Genomic DNA, 27736 nt, shown 5'->3' on the forward strand with positions numbered 1-27736 from the left:
GCATTAATGCTTCTCTTGCGTTACTTTGCAATGATCTTCCTTTCCATCCCTGAAAGTGTTCTAGATATATAATTCTGTAGGACTCCTTTTTCTCAGAGTCTTTATTTTTGTGTGAACATTTAGTTGCAGCTTTTCAGACCAACTATCACTCACTGTGCTTGCTCACATTCTTCCAATTTTCTGACAAAAATGTAACTTCCAAGCCATAGGCTTTTTCTTCACATTGCCTTTCTATTCACTATGACACTCTGATAATTATTGACTAAGTTTAGATCATTTTTCCTGCATGTTTGCTTAGTTTATCTACAAAAGTACTTTTATCACCATCACCAGGACATTTTTCACACAGCAGGCTTGACTGCAAGTTTACTGTGAGGCTTTACTGCAAGTTCAGAGTTGTCCCCCAAAATCAAAGTAAAAAGTGAATTCCCTCCCCCTGGATATAAGTCAGGCACACAATGAAAAACTCAAATAGTGTGTGAAGTACTCCTCGATAGCTTGCAGGGACTTGGGGTAAATCTGGCCGATATGTGAATGTACACCCTCCATTCCAAAGGAGATGTGAGCTAGAAGCCCTGTGTGAAAAACATCCAGGTGGCACGGCAGGGAAATGCTCGACTAACAAGCAGAAGGTTGCTGGTTCGAATCCCTGCTGGTATGTTTCCCAGAATATGGGAAACACCTTTATCCAGCAGCAGTAATATAGGAAGATGTTGAAAGGCATCATCTTCATACTGTGTGGGAGGGGTAATGGTAAACCCCTCCAGTATTCTACCAAAGAAAGCCACAGTGCTCTGTGGGTGCCAGGAGTCGAAATCAACTTGATGGCACACTTTATCTTTACTCACTCCTACTTTTTTTCCTATTGGTGTGGCCTGCAGTAGGCACATGTCCCAAATGTCTGTTTGCCCCCTGGTACTCTTGCATACCTCTCCTCCCATGCCCCCACCACTTATCTTGTTTGGATAAAGCAGGAGGAGGTGGGGGTGGGGTGGGAGGTGTGCACTTCAATAAAATTAAAAATTCTAGCCCAACAGGTTCTCCCTGTCACTAACTTCTCCTCTGCTCTTGAATCATACTCCCTGCTCTGTGCACTTGCAATGTAAGGAGAAGGAGCAGGACAACTCATTCCTATTTCCTCTTCTACCCGCACCCCCTTCCATCTACACTTGAGGTGGAAGGGCTCATTGGAGGGGGCAGTGGGCAGCTGTCATGCCCAGCAACAAGCCAGTTGCTGGAAGTAATGAAGTGACGGCAGCCAGCCCTCCTGCCTCAGCAGCAGGACTGCTGCTGAGCAAGACTGCTGCTGAGCTTAATGGAGTGGATGGTGCATAATCCTTGTGCCCAGCTGGGCTCAGGGGAAGGGGTGGCCAGCAATTCTTGTGCCCAGTAGAAAGGCAGCTGCTATACTAAATGAAGAGTGTGGCATGGTGGTATGCCAGGAGAAGGAGATAGATAATGCCCTCCTTTACTATTAACCCTCCCAAAGTCTAATTTTAAAAACTGCACAACAGCAAAGCTGCTGTTGCAGCAAAAAAAAATTTTTAGAAAAAGTTTGGGAGTGAGATTCTAATGCACAGTTTTGTTTGGCTTTTTAGTAGCAATAGCAATAGCAATAGCACTTACCTTTATATACCGCTCTATAGCCGGAGCTCTCTAAGCGGTTTACAATGATTTTAGAATATTGCCCCCAACATTCTGGGTACTCATTTTACCGACCTCGGAAGGATGGAAGGCTGAGTCAACCTTGAGCCCCTAGTCAGGATCGAACTTGTAACCTTCTGGTTACAGGGCGGCATTTTACTACTGCGCCACCAGGGGCGGAGAGTGGGGAGCAAGAAAATTCCACATGGTAGCAAAGCCACCAGAATAAGTGTCTGCAAAGAGGATGGAAATTTGAAAATAAAGCAAGTACTTTAGAATGGTATAGGAATGTATTAAATAAAATAAATACTTAAAAAAATAAAATACTGCGGCCCAGGGACTAGGGATGTTCATGAGCTGGTTCGGTGCCTCCTCTGGGAAGTGCTGAACCAGTTTGGGTGCCGGCGTTTGAACCAGCTCAGTGGGGCGCAGAGCAGTTCCCTTTAAAAGCAGGTAAGGAGCTCCTTACATGCTCATCCCCACACTGCCACTTTTCCACCAGCAGTGCCCACTCTCCAGGAATGTGCATGCCAACACCATGCGGAGGTGGCAGGTAACAGTGCTGCAGCCGTGTATGGTCTTTTGGAGGGCGGGCACTAATGGCAGAAAAGCAGCAGGGCGAGGATGAGCAGGTAAGTAGCTCCTTACATGCTTTTTAAAGGAACCACTCCCCACCCCACCGGCAGCTGCACAAATGGCTCATGCACATCCCTACCATGGACCCAATCCTAATAGGACCCTAGCAATGCCTCTGCTCTCTCCCTTGATTCCTCTGGACGCATGGGACACACATTTTGTTAAAAGGGAGAGTAGATGGCTGTGATTCAGAGGCTTCCACACAAACCACCATTTTTTTCTAAGCTGAATCGATAGACAGAACATTCATGTCACATGATATCAACTGGAAAAGATGATTCTCAAAAGAATGTTCATCATTTGATTTTTTCACCACTTATATCTCATCATAGGGTGTGAAAATTGGCTCAGGTGCAAAGCCAGTTTTTCAGTTTATACTGGGTGATATTCAAGTGCAATTAGTGGTGATTATTCTGTAGTGTTTTGCACATGCAATAGAGAGAGCTCACCCTACCATTTGCTAGTACTTTAGACACAGATATGATAGTCACAATAAATCTCTTAGTGTCACTGTCAGGTTACTGAAAGACTCCTGCAGCTCTTCTGTTCCAAACAAGTAATGCCCCCATGTATTTATCCTACCAAAAAATTCATTGACTAGTGGGCATAAGCATTAACGTCAGCTAGACTGGACTTAGTTGCCAATGATTTAAAATGACAGGTAGTTATTATTTCATAAGATGGAATCATATTATGCATGAGCTTGGCAGTTTATTGCAGTGAGATTTGTTATGCATGGCATGGCAGTCTCTTTATTTTGGGGGGGGGGGAATGTTACAATCCGACTTCAAGGAATAAATCAGGCAGTCCCAGGAGAAGCAATTTGCTTGGAACAATCTTGCATCCTGGAGTGTTTCCACACAGGGCTGTTAGCACGAATCTCCTTTGGAAGAGAGTGTGTGTATTCACAACTGGCCAGACTTACCCCAAAGTCTGTTGGAGGTCTTTGGAAGCACTCTCGACAAAAACTGGGCTTTGTCTTCTGAATTCTAGCTTGTCTCAATGTATTTCCAAGTTTTTAAAATCCTGGTTTTAAGCATGTTTTTTTTCTGAAAACGCCACAGCAAATGCCAGGGAGAGGCATTGACTAGAGCATTTACATTATCATTAACATGACAAGAGGATTTAAGAATGCAAATAGAACTGCCTTGCTTAGATGCAAAGAGTGAAAAAACACTCTTTGAAAGTTATAGTTACAAAACCTCTACGTATGCTCAAGTTGGCTTTTTTGAACAATATCAGTCTGTTTGCTTTAGAAAGAGGTTTTTAAACTGATGTAAAGCACACCACACATGTGTTAGGGGGAAAGGGAAAAATCTGTTAGTGTGTATAAATTCTCCCAGTCTAGGACATCAGATTTGAAGGCAACATTGTGTTCCACCCCATTGAGCTCCCAAACACATTCATTCTCTCTCTCTCTCTCCTCATCGGCTACAAGGAAAACATGGAGGCATGCAATGTGAACCTGCACAAAAAGGAAACCTGAGAGCAGAGAGGAGGGGCTGCTTTCCTCATGCCACGAGTGTAATTCAAAGTGGCTTCACTCAACATTTACCCCAAGAGCTGGAAGCTATGTGTGGGAAAGCTCCTGGAGTTGCCAGTAAGAAGTGGTTAGCAGGAGCATAACAATAAAGGTTCCATCGTCTGGAAGAGCTTTGTCAGTTGTTTACTCAGTGGGTGGTGAAAGACTTGTGCCAGATGGCTGTTAATTAGAAAGAAGTGTTGAGAAGTTGAAGGAACATGGGGCAAATGGCTAATCATTTTTATTGATTTATTTTGATTTTAAAAAGAACATTGTGATACCTCTATTTTCAATCTTACAACTGTTAAGGAGCACTATTAAAGTGGATGTAATTGTTTATAATTTCTGCTCAATGAATCAGATTAGTAGATTTGGACAATGCTTTTCTAAAGCTTGTTTTGATTTAAGAATTGATTAACTTGTGATTATTAAATAAGATAAATATGCTTTCCTTTTTAAGTAGAGTACATATCACTACTCTTCAATTGGCTGTATTCATGAACATTAGTAACGCCAGCCCTGTTCTTTTTCTTCGCAAGGTCCCTTGCCCTCTGTTCACCACAGAACCTCCCTTCAGGTAGGAACACTAAGGGCTTCTTTTGATATTTCTAAAGTATCACAGGAAGGAAACACATTGCAGCAGCACTCATACCTCTGAGGTAACATCAGAAGGGGACCATCAAGATAGCTCTGCTTCTACTTGATAGACATTGTTATATACTTTAACCTTAGCTTTGGTCTTGGAATTCTTTTATTCTCCTCTTTTCATAGCCTCTGCTCTTTTAACATCTCATAGTCTGTAACTGCTATGCGGAGCCCAGCCAGTACTGGCAACATGTTCAAGGAGGACCTGGGGCAAAGGTAAATGTGCATTGAGCACCCACCTGCGTCTTATGGTGTACTGCCCCCTGTACTCTCAGCCCTCACAAATTCAGCTCTCCTCATCCCCCTTCCCTTCAAGGATGGGAGAGGAGTCACTTCATCCTGCTCCCTTTTCCAGTGGAGCTATGGGATGGGAAGAAGAGGAGCAGTCACTGTTCCACCACCCTCCCTAGGTTAATAGGCCCAAAAGCCCCTGTGTTACTAAGGCACTAAACAATGGAAGCATCCCCTAGAGGCCTCACAATAATTCAGGGGCCTCTGAAGGACCTGACAATTTGTAGATGGGAGTGCTAGGTGGACCAGAAGTGCAAATCTCTTGCTAACTTGTACCAGTAATGCCACCAGTACTGGGAGAGACAGTAGTCAACCTGGCTGGGAGGGCAGAGGTTCTCAATGGGAGCCCACTTTGATTGACCCCATATGATGCTCCAAAGCCTAGAGATAGTCGTTTGCCCTGACATTCATGCACTCTATATAGAACAGTTATGAACGTTACCTACTATCTGATTTTTATTCAATCATCTTTCTAAAGAGCAGAGGTTCATATACATGGACTATCTCATTTTATCCTCACAACAACCTAAGGTGGGCTAGGTTGAGATACTGAACTCACCCAGGGAGATTCCTAGTGAATCTATATGAATAAGAAAGATTCTTGTAAACTAATTTAAGCTCATTTCTTGTAAACTAATTTTAAGCTCCAATTGCAAAGTAATTGCTGTACATACATAAATGTATTCCCGGCAAAAGTACCTGTTAGTGTTTACAATTTGATTTATGTTAGATAGGACCCTTGTAAGCTTACCCAGCAACCCAGTGCAAAGAGGTCTGGATGCCAAAGCCTCCCCTATTGTTTCTGCATTTTATCCACCATAGAATACCATTTTTGTAGTATTTTGAAGACCAATATTAATGAAAGGGGAAAGTATAGTAGAACAATGTATTACCAAGCAAACTTTAATTTCTCCTGTTGCACAAAATTATTTCCATTGCTTTCTTGGAGATTCTGATGCAGGAGCAATGTTCCCTCTAACAGGGATTCCCAGATGTTGTTGACTACAACTCCCATAATCCCCAGCCAAAGACGATTGCATCTGGGACTGCTGGGAGTTGCAGTGAACAACATCTGGGAATCCCTGTTAGAGGGAACACTGTTCAGTAGATCTGAAATATATTTTTTAAAGTCATGTTTCCATCTTCCCTTGAATCAGTTATACCCATATCCTTCATCACTCACAGTCTCGGCACCGCAGTTTCATTGGACCATAGGGAACCAGTTTCTATATCCACATTTTTAAAAATAGGCAAAATTCATCTATCTGTGGTTCCTGGGTAGCTGGAAATGACTTCCAGTGTCATCATTTTGCAGCATGGAGCCATTTTGTAGCTCTTTAAAAAAGAAAAAGAAAAATTCCCCAATAATTTTTGAAAAAAGTTCTCAAAAATTTGGAAGATGTTCTGGGGTTTTTTTGGGGGGGGATTTCTGGAGGCCTGGGGAGTATCTAACCCCTACTATCCCCATTGACACAAGTTTTGGTTATTTGTGGTTTCTGTATTCACGTCTATAGGCAAGAACAGAACCCTCATGAATAACAAGGGCCACATGTATAAGCATTTTTGGAGGAGGAGGTCCTTTCTTCCTCTGACAAGCATTTAATTGTGTAAGTCACTGAGGCGATTCTCACAATCACCAAAAAGCGAGCTAAGGGAGCCTAGCCTACTTTCTGGTGAGTGTGAGAACCACCGGGCTCACAAGTGAGCCCGGTGTCCTCAAACCAGGTAACCCACTTACGGAGCCCTCCCTTCAGACGAGGTTAGTGGAGCAAGCGCTTCGCTACCCCATCTATTTGATCGTGTATTGCTGTGGCATGGCTCCACGCTATGGCAACACATGAGGAGACCCCCGCCAGGAGGCTGAATCAAGCCTCCCGGCCCTGGGGGGTCTCCAGGATGCCCTGTGTGCTTGCGCGGGACAAGGAATTTAAATTTGTGAGCTTGCCCTGGAACTTCTGGGGGCAGCGTGGTCCCCAATCCCTGCAGCCCCCGCCAGCTCCGTAACAGAGCTGGCAGTCATGTGAGCGGCCAATCCCGACCCCAGTCTTCTTGCCTGATCGTCTACGGGGAGAGCAGGCTAAGCCTGCACTCCCCGCTAACCCACTCTCAGCGAGTCTCACCAATCATGAGACTCCCCTCACTATGTATTTTGATGGGTTTTCCCCCTGGTGTTTTAAAAAAGAGAACTGTGTTCCTCCAGGGAAATACTTTTCCAAATATCTATTATTATTAATTTGGGAGGGGGTGGTTCTGTCTCTCAGTCAGTCAGGAAATTGTTGGCATGTGACCCAACAGACAGTATATTCACTGAATCCTGCAAACAAACGTCAACCAAATAACTGGGATGTAAGGAGGAGGACATGTTTAGTATCAAGAAACCCTACACAGAAAGGAGAACAGAAGAAATTTGTCCATGAGTGCTGCTGGTAAAATGTGTTGGCTGCTTAAATAATTATTCTAAAATTATTGTTTTGTAACTGTCATTAGAGATAATTTTTCCACATTATAGCTTAATAGATTTAATAAATGAATAATTAGATATTCCCAGCCAAAATTTGCTAGGCTGAAGAAGAACATTACATTTGCCCTTCCTTTGCCTTCTTGAAAGCTCTCCATTAAAACAGTTGATATACATTTTGCATAATACACTCGTCCCACAGAGAAGGATAGGAGAAAAACATGATAAAGCCTGGCTTTGACGTGATGGAATTGCCCCCCTTCTGATAATATTACCCAGTCCCTTGACACTAGTGGAAATCTCAAAAAGTCTTGTCTCAGGCAGACAATATGCATACCACCAACTTTATCATGAATGTATGGCCACCATTGCCTCTGATTGGCTGTATTCTCACGTAAAATGAAACTGGAGGTTGCCAAACCTGTGGTAATTTTTCTAACCATGAATCACATCACAAACGTTCATCCGACCACAGCCTGACAACCTCAGGGCAGGGGAGCCCCTCCCTCTTCCTGGTCTGCAGAGGCCACATCCCAGCAAACTCTATAGCGCTCATGTCACCAGACTGTGGGCAAGGTGTCAGAACGTCTGCAGGGTAACAGCCATTGGCCACAGTCTTCAAAGGGTTGTGCTGAGCATGATCAAGCCTTTTTGGGATGGAACACCCACCCGTGGTAGGGAAAGGGCATTTAAATTCCTTTTAAATGCCACGCAAGCCCTTCATCTGACAGCAATTGCACTGTCACACTCAGAGCCCCACAACAAAACAGCCTCACACAAACACAGTTTCTGGCAGCGGGGGGGGGGGGGGTTGCTGAGGGGCACTATTTTTCTGTTACTCAGGAAAGGGAAGGGAACATTATGACTTCCTAGGAGGGAGGGGATATGTATATAAGGGAAGGCAAGGATCCCGGGGTCCGACCTAGAGTGTCCATGGATGCTTTTGCGATGGCTCACCCCGGCAAAACACTCCATGGAGACCAAACCATTCCCCTGCCCCGTGGCGGCTTGCCACCAGGGGATTATTTCTCTCATGAGAGGACCAGTCTACCAGGGAGGAACTTATGCTCAAAAAACTTTGGTCTTCCATTGGACTGTGCAATCATGTGTTGAGCCATCCAAAAGCGGGGGGGGGGGACCCAGCTTGCATGGGGTCCCTGTTCTTCCTTGTTAATGATATAACTTTGGCACAGTGACCCCCTCTTCTCCAGGGAAGCCTTTGATACAGCCAAAAGAGATTTTGATGCTCCATGTGTCTGGACATTGTTGTGTGGGCAGACTGGGGAAACAACAGGACTGGGGACAGATCTTCTCTCATTCAAATTTCCCAGGTCTGGACTGGCATTGAAACTTATGCAAATCTGCTGCTGCAGGGAATTGTGAGAGAGCAGAGCCCTGGTTGTCTGTGACCCCAGGAGTGTAGGGTTGCAGTTCCAGGCAAACATAAAGATGGACATGTTCAAATGGGTGAAAGGGCTGGCAGAGGGCCCACTTTGCCTGCTTCTTTACAGGAATTGCCAAAACAGGAAGAGGTGTTACTGAGCTACCCATCCCTGTGGCTTGCTTGTATAGAGCATGTGTGTCTCCATGACCATCTTCTATATACTTCCAGAAACTGCATAAAACTGCAGTTTCTCATGTGTTGTGTCCATGTTCAAATGTGATCAGTTTTATACCCAGTAGCAAAGGCTTGCCTGACTACTTAGCTCATCTCTCTGAGATTCATTTGCTTCTTCAGTGACCTTTTCCCATCCTCTCATTTTGCCTATTTCTTGTTCATTCTGTTATACTCTTCTGGAGCATAAATGCTGTGCCATCTCTCTATTTCTCTCTCTCCAGCTCCATTCAGAAGTACTTCCTTCCCACCCCACCCCTTACCATTCAGTGAACATGTGAGGAGAAATGGGAGTGCACTTAATAGCCATGTCCCCCACTGCTGACACACCTGCTGGCATGTTCAGTATTTATCTGATTGAAACAGGCATATCCTATGCATAACACTAGTTTGTTATAGATGGCTACCATAGCCTTGTGAAATATTGGCTCATGTTCCTCAGCATAGCATGGTGGTGTGGAGCCACCAGCACAGCTGTGGGCTTTCAAAAAAAAAAAAAAAAATCCACCTGTGGGCTTTTAACAGAGTGCTGATGGTGATGCATTTTTGCACAAGAGCCGCAATACTTCAAGTAGTGTGCCCACACTCTAGAAGCACTACTTAGATGAGCAACACATCACTTCACCTTCAGCAATGTGTTTCCAATCCAGTAAATCCAACTGTTTTACATGTTTTAATTGTTAATAGTTTTATGCAGTGGTGGATTAACAGAGAGGCAGAGTAGGCATTTGCCTACGGTAGCAAAATTTGAGGAGCAGCAAATTTTGTACTTCCTCACATTTTCCCACCTCTCTCTGTGGGTAGCTGCTGCAGCAGCAAGGGTGGAGTGGGCAATTAGAAAGTCCCCCCGCCACTTTACCTTATATATATTTAAAGGCAAACCTTTTTTGTTTAAGGTATAAGAGTGGCAAAAGCATTTTTGCCTATGGGTGGCAAAAAGCTTAATCCAGCCCTGGTTTTATGCTGTTTTTACATTGTTTTGTTTTTAAAGGACTGATTTGTGGATTTTGTTTTTGTTGTTGTGTACCACCCACAGCCATTTGAATGGGGTGGTATATAAATGTAATAAGTAAGTAAGTAGTGCTTCCAGAGTACAGGGACAATACTTGAAGTATTGGTACTCTTGCACAAAAGTGCAGTAACAGCAGCAATTCATTAGGAGACTGCAGCAGCACAGACAGATCCATACCATCCATATTCTGCTACAGAACTTATGGACCACTGCTTAGAAAATATAATCTTAATATTTTCATAGATACCTTCCTGTTCTAGAAAATGCTATGGTATTCATTCTCATTCTCTCTCTCTCTCTCTCTCATATTTCTATACCCCCTGATATGTACATCTATATGTATTGGCTGGTATGATCCAGGCAAAGTTAGGCACTTTTAAATCCCATTGTCAATAGTCAAGAGACCATTTGCTTAAGTTTCCCATTGAAATTAATGGAACTTTAAAGCACTTAAGTGGCCAGAGCATGCCTTGTTTTCCAGATCCCTCCCTTCCCCCGCCAATGTTGTAGCAGTGTCTAATTTTGGAATTTCTGGTAATTTTGTCTTTTTTTTCTTTTCTAAAATGGTACTTGGTTTTTGAAATAAACACTTCCAGAAACTGTAAGACATTTAACAAGCTATGGACATTTCAAGTAAAAGTAGCATTTTTAAAAGAACCTGTAGGAGCTGGCATTTTAACCGTTGTCTTAAAGTACACGTCATATTGGATTTTCATGTTTCCATGAAACTTTACAAATCATCACAGCACATAACTGCACAGAATATGGCCCAGGCTGTACAACAGCTCTTTATCAAGTATCTGCAATGATGTGTTCATTGCTCACCTACACCTCCATGTCATTTTCTATGAGTAACAAGCTTATTCATCCGTCTTTTCTCCAGACTCTCATATACTAATCAAACTTAATCACATGTTGTTGAGCTTAGGCTTCCCTCTGTCCTCTCATATCTGCCCAGAGAAGAGTTCTGTGAAGTTCAAAAGGGGATGGCAGGGAAGGAATAATGAAATAAACAGTACAAGGGACATGAACAGTGTAGGGAAGGTAGCTGCTGGAAGAGAACTATACTGCCTTTTGACTGGCTCTTCTGGGTGCCAGTCAGGGGTTCTACAGTACTCTTGTACCTATCAATTCTCAGAGTCTTTACTGTTTAAGTCTTTGGGGAAGGCAGCACATTAAAGGCATTGTGTATGTTTTCAAGATGGAGGTCTTTGAAGGTTTGCAAGTCAGACTGCTGATTACATTTGAGATTGTGATGGTTTAGTTTTGTTCTTTTTAGAGGGGTAAAAGGGACAGCAGCTTATAGAAGGCAATGGACAACGTCATAGAAAGCAATTGGACAACAAAGGAGTTTGTGCTCTTTCAAATCAAAGTCTCCTTGGTCGGGGAAAGTGCTCTGTTTTAAGATTTTAAAATTTGCCTGAGGTTTTAAAAATTGTGCTTGGTGACAAAAAACAAACAAACACAAAAAGCAAAGCTGTTCAACATTATTGCCTCCATATCCCTTTGGTGTGATGAGTAACAGCACACTAAGGCACAAAGCCCAGAGGACCATGAGAGAAGCAGTGCAACTGATAATGCCCAAGCCATTGCTCACCTAAAAATTATTGGACTTGTCTTTCTCTCTTCTGATCTCTCCTGTGATCTCTCAGTCTATATGATTGAGTTTGGCAACACAGTATGCCATGTTCAAGGTCTCTCCAGTTTGGCTAGTCCTGATAGTAGGCTCTACCAATGCCACTGTCAATGGGCCCTTTAGCAGTGTCAGTCCATTCTGCAAATTTCCACCATGCCCTCCTTTGACAGTCCTGATCAGCAATTACATATGGTGAATTTTTGCAGTATCACCTCACATAGGGGTGTGCACAGAACTGCTAAGGGCAATTTGGTTCTAGTTCAAGCTGAACTCAAACCAAACTGCCCAGTCCACGACCTGGTCCATTCAAACTGGCAGCGGTCTGGTCCAACCTGGTTCGACCCAGTTTAGATTCTTGTAAAGGGGAATCTGGTAAGGATTCCCCTTACCAGATTCAGGGGTGGTGGTGGTTTTGAAAAAGGCAGGCAGGAGTGGGTGAGAGATTACCATACACACAGAGGTCCCAGTGAGATTCCTCAGCCCAGGCTGATGGGGGGAGCACCGCTGGGGCCTAGGGGAGCTACCGCCGGCATGCCACTGCCGAAGAGCCACGTGCCATAGCGGCATGTAAGGTAACCTCTTGCCCGCCCCCGCCTGACCTTTATCAACCCCCCTGATGCTTGTAAAGGGCAATCCTTAATGGGTTCCCTTTTACAAACGTCTGTATTGGTTCAACTGGGCCAAACCGATTTGATCCGAACCAGGCCCAATTCAGATCGAACTCAGACTGGCCCCCCTTTTTGAAAGGCCAATCCAGTTCGAGCTCAATCCAGTCAAACTGGGCCAGTTTGACTCAAACCCGGTTTGAGCTCAAACCGATTCATGTACCCTTAATCTCACATGAGGAAGTTTCTAGGAACTGTATCTAAGTGAGTTCAATGAGCTAGCACTATGCTGGTTAATGCTTTTCATAGATGTATGAGACTTATTTATTTGGCTTAAAACACACATACAAGTGTCTTAAAGCTTTATCAGCATGGTGCATATGGTGCATAGGTCTCTGCTTACAAATGGCAGCACAAAATGAAAAGTTGATTTCACCAATTGTTTCTGACCAACTTAAATCTTGAAAGAATGTGTGAGAATTGCAGTGTTCAAATATTCCAGGAAAAAAAGGTCTCTAGGACCGCTGCCATGACAACATGATCCTTTAAGTAGGCAACTGGCAAGTAGACAAGCCCAAGGTCAGGGAAAGTCAGTTATCTGTTAATGGCAAAAGGAAAGTTGTTTTGAGGCCAAACCAACCTGTGATTCTCACACCAATTGCTGCTTCCCCCAAGTTCCAGGCACTCCAATACATAGACGGAATCTAATAGCTACAACTTCTGCATGACGAACAGCTGGATGTTTAACTCATGGATGTTACATCATGATGTCTGTTTGTTATCGTTTAGATGTGTTAATTCTCTTTAGTTGGACAGGCAGGTTAATTTTATATTAAAATTAACTCTTAATTTAAATAAATAAAATTGCATATGCTTCTGTGAAAAGATCCCTCCCCCCCCAAAAAACAAGGATCTTATGAGTGTTGTACACAAGTTTTGTCTGCAGAAAACTTTTGAAGTGATGATGTGTGTTCTGTTTAAAACACAACTGTGTACAGCATTCTGTCAGAAAGCACCCCTAGGGTGTGTAAAGTGGTGGCATGCTGAACTGGAATTTGTGACTGTGGTACAGTGTTCATATGACCACTTTACCATGAGCAAACCGCAGCCCAGACCCCAGCCCAGCCCTAACTTGGCAAAGAGGCACCTTTTAACCTCTGTGGCAATTCCTTTATTTAGGAGGGGGAGAGTAACTGGCCCCATCTACCCCCAGCACTGTACCTCCGATGACTGTTGCTAGTGTCTATCTTATGTTTCTTTTTAGATTGTGAACCCTTTGGGGACAGGTGTCCATCTTATTTATTTGTTATTTATCTGTGTAAACCAGCCTGATCCATTTTTTGAAGGGCGGTGCGTTTGTGCCTCACAGCGCATGCCCAGAACAGAGCAAGGGAGGCACGAACAACAGGACCCGGCGGCCATCTTGGGCGGCCAGAAGCGGCCGCCCCGAAGACACCAGGTAAGCGACGGCGGGGGACACTGGCCGAGGCGGCCAAGGTGGCGGCAGAACCATGGCCGCAGCCTGGCCGCACCGCCGAAGCCAGGCGGGGGGAGGCGGCGGCGGGGGAAGCTGGCCGAGGTGGCGGCTGAGCTGCCACTGAAGCCGGGCGGCTGGGAGTCCTTGGGGCCCTTGCCCAGCCGGGCAGACCGGCCGGGAATGTGAGGCGGGGGCTGCCTGGACCGGACCGGACTGGCAGCGGTGCCCCCAGAGTCCGCCCAGCCACTGATTGAGGGGGGAAGAGGCGGCGGGGGAAGCTGGCCAAGGCGGCGGCAGAGCCGGGAGGAAGGGCAAATTTGGGCCCCTTCCTTTCCTAGCGCCCGTTATTCAATGGGCTAAAATTTACTTGTAAATAAATAAATAAATAAAGTCATAAGTGTGAATCCTATTCTTGTGTGGTTGGTAGGTACAGTACATTGTCTTTTTGTAAAATAAGAAAGTGCTGATTAGAACTCCAAGCAGACAGCAGACAAAAAACCTAAAATATTCCTTCAGCTTTTGTGCAGAGATAAATGGTATGCTTGAATGCCAGAGTTGCAGTGCAGGCCACAACTGTGATTAGTTTTGTATCCTGTCACTCTGCTCTCATAGTCAAGTGTCTTGATGGTACATAAACACACTAAACACCAGCCAAGCAGTGTGATCATTGCAGCTTTGATTAAATACTTAAGTACTTTTTAATTAAAAATGCCTTTTATGACAGCCTTAACCATATTGATCATGACAGAGATATAAATATGAAGCAAGAAAGGAAACAGAAACAAGAATCTCAATTTGAAACAGCTAACTATACCCTTATTTTCTTTTGCCCACTGTACAGCTAAAGTTTATTGGAATTTGTATCAAGCTACCTTGTCTGGAGGAGAGTCCATATCTGGCTAAGAACAGCCTTGCTGGATCAGGCCCAAGGCTTACCTAGTCCAGCATCCTTTTTCACATTAGGGCCCACCAGATGCCTCTGAGAAGCCCACAGCAAGAGGTGAGGGCATGGTTAAAACAAATGATAATTAATTTTATTTTGATACTGAATAGTTAATATACAACAGCCTGTTGAGTTGTGACACTCAGTTCCAGGTGGTCACAGATGAGGTAGCACCTCCTTCACTCAACTGCCCCATAGAGCTACTCAAGAGCCATCTTGTCAAAGCAGAATATCTTGTCAGATAACCTGACTGATGAGAGCAGCATGACAAGAGCAGATGAGAAGACTGTTCAGTTTTTAAAAAATTAAAAATAATGGTGGACTAACAGCCATTGTGGCCCCTAGGGGTCTCCTGAGGTTCCCCTCCCACCACTGACCACCCCGGTCTCAAATTACCCATTTCTGGCCATTTTTGGCCCGTTCCGGGCCTCACTGTGCTAGCCACAGCCATTTTGGAGGCTGTAGCGCATGCACACTGGCCATCTGCGTGGCTGGACCCCTCACAGCTACAGCAGCACCCCCTGGGGCCCTGCAATGGCGGAAAGTATGATATATAAAAATTCCAACCACCCTTCCCCCCCCCCGAGGCAGGCCTGAGACACCCCTTCCCCCCCCCCCCCAGGCTGGGCCTGAACCGGTTCAGACCCAAGCCGGAGTGGGCTAGGCTCTTTTGTGCACAAAACCAGGCTGGACCTGGTTTGATTTGAATCCGGTTCTACTTGAACCAAATCAGGTTTTACAGTTTTGTGCAAACCCCTAGTGGAAACCAATCAAGCATCTGAAAAGAGGTGTGACTTTGGGGATATAAAAAGTCAAATCAGTAGAAAAATAGCATTTTTCTCTCTCTTTCTTCCTACATGCATATTTCCCTTTTTTTTCTTGCACATTTTCCTCTTTGTTTTCTCTCGTCTGGAACCCCCCCTCTCTCTTTATATCCAAGATATTGAGACTCTTCTCATGATTAGTGAGAAGAGCCTCTAGGGGGGTTGCGGGGAGAGCGCACGAGCAGCAGTCTGCTCTGGGCGGCCACCCACATGACTGCTGGCTCTGCCATGGAGCCGGCCAGGGCTGGGGAGTTTGGGGGCCGCACAGCCCCCAGAAGCTCCAGCATGCCCCCCCAGTTGGGGGTCTCCTCGTGAGTTGCCACGGCGTGGAGCCGCACCGTGGCAACACACAATTTAAAAAAAAATACGGGTTTGTGGAATGCTTGCTCCGCAAACCTAGTTTAAGGGTAGGGGTAGTTTAGCAGGTTACCTGCTTAAGAACCACCAGGCTCGCAGCCAAGCCCGGTGATTCTCACGATGGGAGAAAATTGGGCTAGCCTCCACTAGCCCGAATTTCTCCCATTGTGTGCATAACCTCAGTATATTCCTTTAGACTTATCTATCCACTAAATAGTGAATTACTTAGTTTTTTATTTTAAATTTTAAAAATCTTTTTTGGAGAAACCTGAAAATACTTCAAGGGTACTCAAAGGGTAAATATAACTTTTATATAAGGGGGTAAGATTTAGATCCATTTAGTGGATAAGCTTCAATATTTTTCACAATATCAGTCTTAATAGTAGCTTCAAATGCCACCCATTTTATGCTTTTTAGGTGTTATATGTTGCTTATGTTTATATTTTAATGTATTGTTTACCATTTTATGTATCTTTTTTTTAACCATTCTATATGCCTCAAGTATCTGAATAAAACTTGTAAGTTTTAAAAGTATGCTCATTGAGTTCTGGGGTTTGATCATACAAAAAGCCCACTGAAGCAAAAAAAAGAAGAACCGGATGTACACAGCATTGGCAGAATCATTAGCAGAGGCTATGTGAAACCTGTCCAAGGCTTCTTGAAATCCTATCGGATCTAATAACCTTCTCAGGCAGGCCAACCTAATGGGTCTTTAAACCCTGCACGAATCAAAAATCACAGTTTGGTTTGAATTTGGATCAATTTTGAACCGAACCACATTTCGAACTGAAACTTGCCTAACTGGTTCAGTCAAACCAACCAGCCAGTCTGGTCTCTTTGATTGAACCAGTTTGGTGGTTTGAGCGGCTATACTTGTAAAGTATTCTTGGAGTCTTGGGAATCTTCTAAGGGATGGGTGGGGTTGTGGCGAGATAAGTAATTTTAAGAGTCTTACTCTTCTGGTGATGCTGCTGGCATCACTGCTGGCTGCTGGCTCCTCTTCTTGGTACAGTCCAAGCATACACGATGCCTCTTTAGAAATCTGCCCCATGGCAGTAGTGTGGTTCCGGCCTCCACGGATGTGCAGTGGCCATTTGCGTGGCATCCGTGCATACAGATATGCCATTTGCATGGCCATGCAAATTGCATGGCCATGCAAATGACCTCCACGCATGCTTGGATGCCATGCAAATGGCCTCCGTGCATTCACAGAGGCCAGAACCATGAAGGTGGCACATGGGCAGCTTGCTAAAGAAGCATCACACATGCTTCGGCTGCACCGGTGGGTGGGGGGTGAGCAGCTGAGTGAAGCTGGGACCAGACGGGACTACTAGCCTCCCACAACCAAGTCTCCATAATGCATAGCAGGTCAGCATCCAAAATCAAATCATGGATGATCTCTGGTTTGTTTTGGACTAAACTGGCATTACAAAGTAGCAAGATGAGACTCTGTAGGAGGTTGATACTGCTCCCCAAGCTCAAAGAGCTGATAGGTCAGCTAAAAGGTTCTCCCTTTTAGCTATTAAGTTTGTGATTTCCCTTCCCCTAAAACAGACTGCTGAGCTATCGAGATTTGTAACTGTTATACAGTTTATTTGTGCAGATTCCTGGGCAGTGCCAACCTGCACTGCCTTGGATGTTCTCCATTTCATATTGGCTGCTGTCCTTCATTCTCCTTTTGCAAACAATGTCTAATTGGTTTCTTATGTTATCATTAATAAAGTTATGGCCAGGGTTTTTTCCTGTGCCCTTTAGCATTATTTTAATTGTCTGGCCTTGTCGTTTACCATCTCAGTGTTAGTTCTAACTTTGAAGACATGCCCTGACTGGTATAACAGGAAGGTAAAGTTGTGTCAATCCTTGCTAACTGAGCAAAGAGGCACTTTTTAAAAGTGGTGATTCTCTTTATTGATCAGGAGGAGAGCAACTGGCCCTATCCAGCCCCAGCACAGCATCCCTCCAGTGGCTGTGCTGGTGTCTGCCTTGTGTTTCTTTTTTTAGACTGTGAGCCCTTTCAGAGAGACAAGGAGCCATTGTATGTTGTTGTTTATATCTTTGTAAACCACTCTGGGAACCTTTTGTTGAAAAGTGGTATATAAATATTTGTCATATTCATCGTATCTGTGTCTTCCATGTTCTTTCACATGTTCTGTTGGCCTCCAGAAAGGAAGAAATGGAGGCAAGCAGACAGGCAGGTTGGGATTCTGGATGAAATCGAAGGGCAGAACAGATTTTTAAAATGTAACTTGCTGCATCCCAAACCTTCTTCAATAGGCATGATTTGCAATTCTGATCCAATGCAGGTCATGGTCCAACGTACGTCTATCTAAATAGTTACATCAATGATTTACAGACTGTATTCCAAGGAACCCTGGCATTCCTGGTGGTACATCAGTAGATCTTCTGTGGGATAGGGATGTGTGAGCCGACTTGAGGTCAAGCCGGCTCACACTCGAATTGGCTTGAACCTGGTTCAGCTTGAAGTTGAGCTGAACCCCTCAGGTCGGTCTAAGGCTGGTTCGGGCTTTTTTTAAAAAAGAAAAAAAATGGCAAACTTACTGCCATTGCAGGGGTGCTGCCACAGCCACGGCAAGATCTCCTGTGATTCCCCTTCACCCCGCCAGCCTCCGCCCAGTCTCAAATGGCCCATTTCAGGCAGTTTTTGGCCCTTCTGGCCTCTCTGTGCTGGTAGAGGCCACTTTGGAGGTCACTGTACATGCACACTGGCCATCTGTGCGGTTGGGTCATGACAATGGCAGTAAGTCATCCATTTAAAAAAAAAATTCCTGCCCCCCCTCTCCAAGCTGGGCCCAAACTGGTTTGGACTCAAGCCAGACCAGGACCTGTCTGTAGTGTGCAGAAGACCGGACCAGACCCGATTCAGTTTGAGTCTGGTTCCATTCAAACCAACCAGGTTTTCCAGTTTTGTGCACACCCCTACTATGGGACAATGACAAGGAAGTTTCCTTGAAAGATAGCTTTCTGACCACTCTGGTCTTCATCTGCAATTTAAACTTCAAGGGAGCTTCAGATTCTCAGTTAAAAGATTAATTTTTAAAAGGACAGTGTACTTTTTAATTCAGATTAATTTTTAAAAGGATAGTGTACTTATGTATGCCATACAAAGTGGGTCCCATCCCCAACATATCTCCCCTTCCACCTCACTCCCCCTCCCATGCTATTCACAGTTACAATGTTCATCCCAGGATACCAATCACAAAAGTGCCTGCCATCACATTTATGGCATTCATCTCTTCAGATGACCACTCCTGTAACCATGAGTAGTACAGTGAGGGGATGAGTGACATGCCAGAGTGGGAAATCTGGACCCACTGTCCACACTGTAATCATGTCAGTGTCTTTGCCCTCAATAGCTGTGTAGGACTAGCTTGAGCAGTGCCCTGGATTAACTGACTACATCCTCCAGGATATATCTCAGAATTTCCTGTAAACTGCTCGGATTCTGCAGTAGAGGTGTAGGGGTTCCTCCACAGACAAATCAATATGGAAGAGTTGCCTTAGTTTCCTGAAGGCTGAGTGTTTGAAAACCACAAATGTGAGGTGGTGGTGGGTCTCAGGATTACTCAGTCAATAAATTGTTGGTTTGGGGTATTTTGTTTTTGTTTAATATCATTTTATACATCATGCTATATGTAGCATTCATTAGTTTCTATCTGTGTATTTTAAATTAAATTACTAAGTTTTCTCCTGTCATTGTATATACAAGAAAATGATATATGCTGACATATATCAATGAAAAATGAAAGCTTCCAAAATTGGCTACACATAATCCTTGTCTACTTTGAAGTTCTTTTTTCTTTCCTTAAAATGTCCAAAACCAGAATGAGTTTTCAAATGTGATATTTTTTATTTGATCCATCCTTTCTTCTTGAAACTCTAATTTTACCTTGGTTTGCCTGCATAACCTGAGGATTTACTGAGTTTGATCTATGTCCCTTTCCTAATCTTGCAGGTGTGTGTAAAAATAATTCTTATCTCTTTTGTCCAGCCCTGCCTTTCTGGAATTTGCCTGCTGTCCTTAAGTAATATTTACATCTCAATAAACAGGATTGGTCTATAAATTTCTGGTTCTTTAGTAATTTGATCTCCAGTAGAGGAAATCGCATATTCCCAGTATCCAGACCAATGGGACCTCAAATAGTATGCATGAACTTCATTATTTCCTACTTTACTTTTAGTATGTAATTCACCAGTCAATGCTTTTCTACAGATCACTGGAACAAATGGGAGCAGAGTGAGAACAGTGAAGGACAGTCTTCTCATACTGTCTAGTGCTCTCCTCCTGCTCTCTTTCAACTTTCCTGGAATGAGATATTTATATAATTCAAAGTTTTAGATCCTCATCAGGGGGCTAGATTAGGTGATACCCCTTATTGTGGGATTGAGTCTGAATACTTGATTTTTAAATTTAATTACATAAATAGTTTGTATAAGATCTGGACTCCCAGTCCAGATCAGGACTGCAGCAGTGAAGGGGATTTTAACCCTTTGCCTCCACTGCAGTCCCACTCTGGAAACTGGAATGGGAATGGGACTCTGCAGCTGCCATTTGCAGAGAAAAGCTTCCATTGGCACCAACTGGAGTGTTTCTCCTGGGGCAAACCAAAGCTATTGGCCCTCCAATTTGAATTGGGACCATGGTGGAGGCAAAGGAGTAGAGTCCATTTCCTCTTGCTGTGCTCCCAGTCTGAATCAGGGCTTTGTATGGCTACTATTAACATTTTTTTAAAAAAATGCAGGCCCCAGTCACATACATGTATCACAGAGACTTGGTTGGGGTCACAGAGACTTGGTTGGGGTCACAGAGACTTGAGACCAGGTGGCCTGGTCTGGTCTCAGCTTCTCCCTCCAGGGCACTCTGTTGAGGAGCAGGTGATGGGACGTGGGCAGGGAGGTGGCACGGCTGTGGTCTATAAGAACATCTCCCTTGCTATGATCCCTGTCAAAGTGTCTGACCATATTGAATGTGTGTACTTAAGTTTGGGTATCAGGGATAGACTGGGACTTCTGTTGGTGTACTGATCACCCAACTTCCCAACAGAGTCCCCAACTGAGCTGGCGGACTTGGTATCAGAAAATACAACACAAAACCCATGAACAATGGGCAACACAAACAATGCAGAATCACAATGGGTAGGCAATACTCCACGTGTAATCAAAAACATAAACAGGCATCCATCATACACAAGCAGGTAAATACAACAATGTGGGCTGATTAAAACTCCACAGACTCAGAAATGTAATTCTTAACAACAGTTACTGTGATGCTGATCGTGTCAAATGGCTGATATGATGCTGATGGTGCCAATTTGCTAGAAATGAATCCTCATGACTAAGAGGTAATCACTCTTCACAGGGACATAGAAACTGGAAACTCGGCACAGGGTCCTTGAAACTTGGGACTCAGAACTTGAAACTTTGCACAGGAACCTGGAAACTTGAAACTTAACAGACTCCCTAGGTAATAGTCCATTTCAAAATAGTCTCCGTAAAAAGTATTGCCTATCCATTGTGTTGCCCATTGTTCACGGGTTTTGTGTTGAATTTTTTGGATTTGCTACCTGTGTTCCCCTATTTTTCTTCTTGGACTTGGTATCAGGCCTGGCATTGGAGTCTCCCAGGCTTGTGGTGGTGGGGGACTTCAGTGTTCACTTTGGGACCAATTTGTCTGGGGCTAACCCTAACCCTCTCCCAAGTGGTCTCAGGATCGATGCACATTGCTTGATCTGGTCTGATCAGGGTGATGTTCCATGGGTGGGGACTCCTGTGATTTCCCCATTTGTCATGGATGGACGACCATCTGGTTAAAGTTGGACTCACAATCACGTCCTGCCTCTTCAGGGGCGAAGGATACATTAGGATGGTCCACCTAAGAAGGTTATTGGATCCAATAGGATTCCAAGAAGCCTTGGAGGGATTTAATGGTGGCACTGCTGGTGACCCTGTTGACGGCCTCGTGGAAAATTGGAATAGCCAGTTCACCAGGGCAGTGGACATGATCACTTCTCAGCATCCTCTCCGACCTGCTTCGAAACTGGCCGCTTAGTATATGGAAGAACTACAGGGGATGTGGTGGCGATGTAGACAACCAGAGCGCAAGTGGAGAAAGACTTGATTCAAATCTGACAGATTATTACATAGAGCACATTTGAAGATCTATGCTCAGGCAATACGTGCAGCAAAGAAGCAATTATTTTTTAGCCATATCACATCCTCAAGTTCATGCCCAGTGGAATTGTTCAGAGTTTCAAGGGGGCTAATGTGTGCCCTTCCCCCTTGAATCAGTACTTGGAACCAACAATTTACTTGCTGTGACATTTTTAATAAGTGTTTTTGTGGAAAAATATATCTCATATTGGAGCCAACTTCAATTCAAATTCCACAGTTTTTACAGTGTCTGATGCCAAGGTGTCCAGCAGCTCCTCTTATGTGGTGACCCTGGATCAGTTTCAGTTTGTGACTCCTGAGGATGTGGACAAATTACCTTCTTGATCCTTTCTCAACATGGCTTATACTGTTGAGTAGAGAGGCTGTTGTAGAGGGCCTGGTAGAGATTATAAATGCTTTGCTGAGGGAGGGCAGGATGCAAGGCAATCATTAGACCACTTCTGAAGAAGCCTGCCTTGGATTCCTCAGAGTACCCAGAATGTTGGGGGCAATATGCTAAAATCATTGTAAACCGCTTAGAGAGCTTCGGCTATAGAGCGGTATATAAATGTAAGTGCTATTGCTAGTGCTATTAAGCAACTGCAGGCCTGTCTCCAACTTTCCATGACTGGGCAAGGTGTTTGAGAGGGTGGTGGCCTTCCAGCTTACTCTTTGTGAAGAGTAATCTCCTGGGCAATATATGCTCCAGAGGAGAACTGATAATGGCAACTACAGCTGTTGTTTGGGAGAGATGGGGATAATGGCACATTTATGGCAAAGACAAGCATCATCTGTAAGACTAGGAGGCAATGCTCCCAATTGGCCAAGAGTTGGCTAAGGGAGCCTAGCCCACTTTTGGGCGATCGTGTGCTGCAACTAACCCTCATAAATACCCCTCCCCTAAGATGAGGTTAACGGAGTGAGCGCTCTGTTAACCTCATCTTTTTGCTCGTGTGTTGCCACAGTACGCGGTGACACATGAGTAGACTCTTGACCAGGAGACTGCAAGCAGCCTCCTGGGCTCGGGGGGTCTCTCCAGAATGCCCCATATGCTCATGTGGGGCATCCTGGAACTTCTGGGGGCTACGTGTCCCCCGATTCCCACAGCCCCCGCTGGCTCCAAGATGGAGCCGGCAGTCATGTGGGCATCCAATCCATCCACCCAGAGCTGCCTTCTGATCGTCTGCAGGGAGAGTGGGCTAAGCCCACTCTCCCCGCAAACCCCCTTACGACTCATCTCACTGTGAGAATTGCCTCTATATGAACTAGTAAACTGGTCCTGTCTGGGAGAGCCTCCTGAACTCATGAAGCAGATCAAGCAGTTTAATGGTTGACTTTGTTCTGTCTGATAACCCATAATGATCAATAACATCTTTTTCTAGAGAAGTATCGACAATTTATACTACTTTCTTAATACCTTATTAATATTTTCATTGACTTTAATGGGATCATAGCTACGAAATACAATCTCTGAGAGCAACTGGTTAATCATATCAAACCTTTTGTTTAAATTATTTGCAATTACCAGTTTGTGGTTGCCAGTTTTCTTTAAAAAAACCTTATTTCATGCTTTTAGCAATTGAATAAACAATGGGCAAGCTCAGACATCATGGTGGCAAGCACATAGAAGAAAACTATCCATTCCTGCCAAGTGTGTGCTCCTGCTACTGGCACTGCTTCCCTGTCATCTCAAACCACCAATATCAGGTAGAGAACATTGGGTCCCTGTTAATGAAAATGCTCTGGGGTAATTGGTGGACACACCTAAATGTGTTCGGGCTTGTGAGGGGGAATTAGCGAGTTAGAGTGGAGCAATCCGATGTCAGAATAAATTTGTGCAAAGTTCTGGTCCAGGGAAAATGAACTGACAGAGAGGTTGAAGTTCAAAATAAAGTAAGGTTTTATTTTAGGGTTTAGTAGTACACTAAATATATGTTAGGTGATGGAGAAACAGTTTTTGGATTTAAGAAAGAGCAGGGATACGAAGAGCCTAGAGGGGTGCAGTGGTTATGATACAACCTTGTTCTTTTGTTGGTGATGATAGGACCTGTGGGTCCATTGGATTGGGCCTTCATGCCCTCCTTGCATGTGACATCATATGCAAAGGGATGTGGCTCAGGCACAGCTGAAGGACCTTTTTCCTCAGGGATGGAACCAGGCAGTAGCAGATAACTGAAAGCCGCTCGGGTGTTAGGCAGCATGGGTAAATCCAAAAGGTGTCTGTTCTCATGCTTCTCTTAGTAGTGAGGCAAGCTGAGTAGATCTGGCCAGCAACAAAGGCCGATCTGGAGGCTAACAGCGGAAATGGCACGAAGAGCAAGACATTGTCTGGTGTTATAGCTGATGCCAAGTCCATTCCCCAGACAGTGGTTGACTCCACGGTATAGAGACCAAATGAAGCACACTGGTTCAAGAAACCAGGGCCAGTTATAGCCCAAAATTGGCCCTGAAGCAAAATACCATCTGTTCCTTCTTTCTGAGGAGGGAAATTCCAGTGGATCTCAAAAGGATCCATTGTCTTTGTTTGCTCTGCTGGAGTAAAACACAATGTCGTGAATGGTCAAGAACAACCTGGATGTAAATGGACAGGATGGGTGTGCAAAGATAGTATCTCTCAGGTCAGAAGACCTAGTAAACCAATCAGTCATTTTAATGAGCTCATCTTCTGAGTTCCTATTAGTTCTTTTGTGGTGAGAAGGGAGTAGTATTTACAGTGCCTTATCTGCTTTTCCTGCTAAGGTAATTAGCATTAGCTTGTTTGAGGCAACCACAGAGGAGAGGAAAGTAAAGTGGACAGAAAGACCTCAAAAGTGGAGTTAACCTGAAAGCCAACTTGGGTCTGCTTAGGCATTCCCAATAGAGGAAAAGGCACGAGGCTAATCCACTTTCAATTTGCTTGGTAAATTGAAAGGGGATTAGCCTTGCGCCTTTCCCTCTATTGGGAATTATCTCTATTGGGAATTATCATGTGAACCTGCAAGTGATCATCCTACTGCCTGCTAAGTGACCTGTCCCATATGCCAACAAATGGGGAGCCCACAATCCCATGAGGCTCCTGAGCATGTTAAGAGTTGGAACTATAAGCCTGTAGTCCCAGACATAAGCAGCGAGACTTCTGGGAGCCTGCAGAATGGCAGTGTTGGCAACAGTACCCTCTGCTGCCCTACGGTCACCAAACATTCCTAATCAACATTTGAAGTTCAACAGAGGGGACCTGACATTCTGCACCCTACATGGGTGGCTTCAGTTGACATGGAAGCCTGGCAGTAGTGGGAGTGTGTGCTCAATGGGAACTGGTGGTTTTCTCCTGCTTGCCACCATGATGTCTGCACCTGCCCAAAGTAACAAGCAGAAATTCATCCTGTGATGTTTTTCTCACTGTCAAACTGGAGAAAAATTGTAATGGCATATGAACACTACTGAAGTTAAGGGAAGAGGATGGAACCCTAGCCATCCTATGTGCCAGTGAAATCAATGGGAAACTGTTCTAAGAAAGGATTGGCATGTTGGGGTCTGAAATGCATCTTTATTTGTAAATAATAAATAAATAAATAAATAAATAATGATTAACTTTGTTAGCCATCCCATAACAAATTGTTCTCTAGGCGGCTTACAACAGAGGATTAAAACATACCATAAAAACACATAACACATTAAATCATAACAGACCAAAAAAGGTAAAAAGAAAATACAAAATGCAATACAAAGCACCTTTAAAAACTAATTTTAAAATTAGTTCAAAATCAGAACAAATCTGAAAACCCAATTTTGTTAAAAGTCCTGTGTAAACAAAAAGGCCTTTACCTGACATCTAAAAGAGCAAAGTGATGAAGCCAGGCATCCTCACTAGGGAGGCTCCATCATGGAGCCGCGTAGCCCCTGGGACTTCAAGGATGCCTCGTGTGAGCATGCGGGGCATCCTGGAGGGACCCTTGACCACTGGAGGCTGCTTGCAGCCTCCCAGTTGGGGGTCAACTCGTGTATGTCGTGCCATGGCGACACATGAGCAAAACAATGAGGTTAACAGAGCATTCGCTCCATTAACCTAATTTAAGGGGAGGGGGAATTAGACGGGCTAGCCGCCTTGGGAGCACCAGGCTCTCCTGCAAGCCAGGTGGTTCCCATGATCCCTAGAAAGCAGGCTAAGCTCCCTTAGTCCGCTTTCCAGGGATCGTGGGAATAGCCTTTATGTTTGTTTTGCTTCCTTTCTTGAAATTAAAGTGCAGTTTAAATGTATTCACTATGTTGGAATGGAACCAGCACTTGTGCATCACTATTAGGTAAGAAGTTGCTTGTTTTGCTCAGCAAGCCAATCAATATCATTCACTCAATCCCAAAATTCAGCCTGAAGCGGCTGATTTTTACTCTGAGATGGCTGGTATATTCCTCACTGGTTGGGTGCCAACCAGATTCTTAACTCTGTTTCTTTTCTGTTTGGGGGGTGAGGGGTGGGGTGGGGTGAGGGTGGGAATCTTCTTAGACACTTAACACTTGCTCACTTTCTTCATTCTCATTAAGAATGAAATTAAATGTTGTTTGTAATATTCTAATTGATCATTATTTACTTTGAGCATTATTTTGTTGTAGGTTCTGTCTGTGTTAGATTCTCCATAACAGAAGAAACATATGAGAGTTATACAAAGGAGCAAAAATGCGAAAGTAAGAGAGAAAGAAAGAAAGAAAGAAAGAAAGAATGCAAAAAGTGTCTGATTGAAAAAAGGACCCTAAAATGTCTGCCTGACAGAGTTAAGCAATGAGTAAGGTTAGGGAGATGACAATGCAGAAGCAGCTCAAGCTTCAGATATGAAGTTTCAAGAAAAACTTTGCTCAAGAAAAGGTACTGAGAAGGAACTTGCAAAGGAGACAGGAATGCAGCGTAATTAACAGAGAGGCAGAAGAGACTGTTCCAAACACTGGCAGCAGTGTGACAGAAGGCAAGGAGTTAGACATGGGAGACACAGACAAATCAGGCTGACAGCAGAACAGCTTATGCAGAACAGGAGTGAGAAATGAGTGGAAGGGGTAGAAAAGGGAGACAGATTGGTAAGGAGAGAGAGATGGAGAAATTGAAAAGCAAAGACTCAAATCAAGAAGCTGATGGAAAGCATAAAAAGAAACCAGACATGAAGGGAAGTGTGTGTGTGTGTGTGTGTGTGACATGGCCATAGCAACAGGAGGAAAAAAGCACATTAGAAGCCCTCAGAATGGACTGAAAGGGTGTTATTGGCAATCAAGGGGAAGCCCATGGGAACATTATAGCCATAGATGACAACAGAGAGGTAAACCCACATTTGCCACCCAGTGCACACCCAACAGGGAGCTGCAGCCAGTCACAGCTCCTTATTTGGCTATGATGCACAAATTTGCAAACATTATTCTTTCCATTTTTGGTACATTTAAAATATTGTTAGTATACACCTAAAAATGTAATATGTGAAATGGCACAGCAGAGAAGAAAGAAAGACATTTGGCTCCCACCCACATTGAGCCAATAGTATTTATTGCCTCTTAAGTGCTCTATTTGCTTCAGCAATAAACATCACACAATAGTCACATTTGACTCTTCTCTAATTTAACATCCCTTCCCTTTCTGCTTCAGCCTTCAGGAAAGCATGCTATTTGTTTCCTGTTTCCTTCTTCCCCTGTTTCTACACCCCTCCTTCCCCTTTGGATTTTCATGCCCATCAAATTACATCTCTACCAAGGAACCTACCTCCCCACCCATCATTTTCTGCGTGTGATGCTCTTTTCCGTTGAACCAATGTAACATTCCATTTCTTTTTTCAAAGTGTAGCAGGACTTCTGAGAAAATGACTAACTGCCGTACTTGAGGGAAAGAAAAACAACAATACAAAGAGACTCAGAACTGCCTAAAATTACCCAGCAGGAGGGTGGCAGGAGTG

General features: G+C 44.2%; 1 long non-coding RNA gene across 2 annotated transcripts in view; it reads left to right on the plus strand.

Annotated features, from left to right (window-relative positions):
* The window catches only part of LOC128342434 (uncharacterized), a 50301-nt gene extending 22913 nt beyond the window's left edge, over window positions 1-27388 (plus strand). Inside the window, exons 2-4 of one of the 2 annotated variants that reach the window (XR_008314981.1) lie at window positions 13392-13523; window positions 14383-14541; window positions 26421-27388. This is a non-coding gene — a long non-coding RNA (uncharacterized LOC128342434). The remainder of the gene's footprint in view (window positions 1-13391; window positions 13524-14382; window positions 14542-26420) is intronic. The other variant, XR_008314982.1, reaches the window with a different exon arrangement.
* The last annotated feature ends 348 nt before the right edge of the window (window positions 27389-27736 follow it).

Source organism: Hemicordylus capensis, chromosome 2 (genome assembly GCF_027244095.1).
Source record: "Hemicordylus capensis ecotype Gifberg chromosome 2, rHemCap1.1.pri, whole genome shotgun sequence".
Taxonomy (NCBI): domain Eukaryota; kingdom Metazoa; phylum Chordata; class Lepidosauria; order Squamata; family Cordylidae; genus Hemicordylus; species Hemicordylus capensis.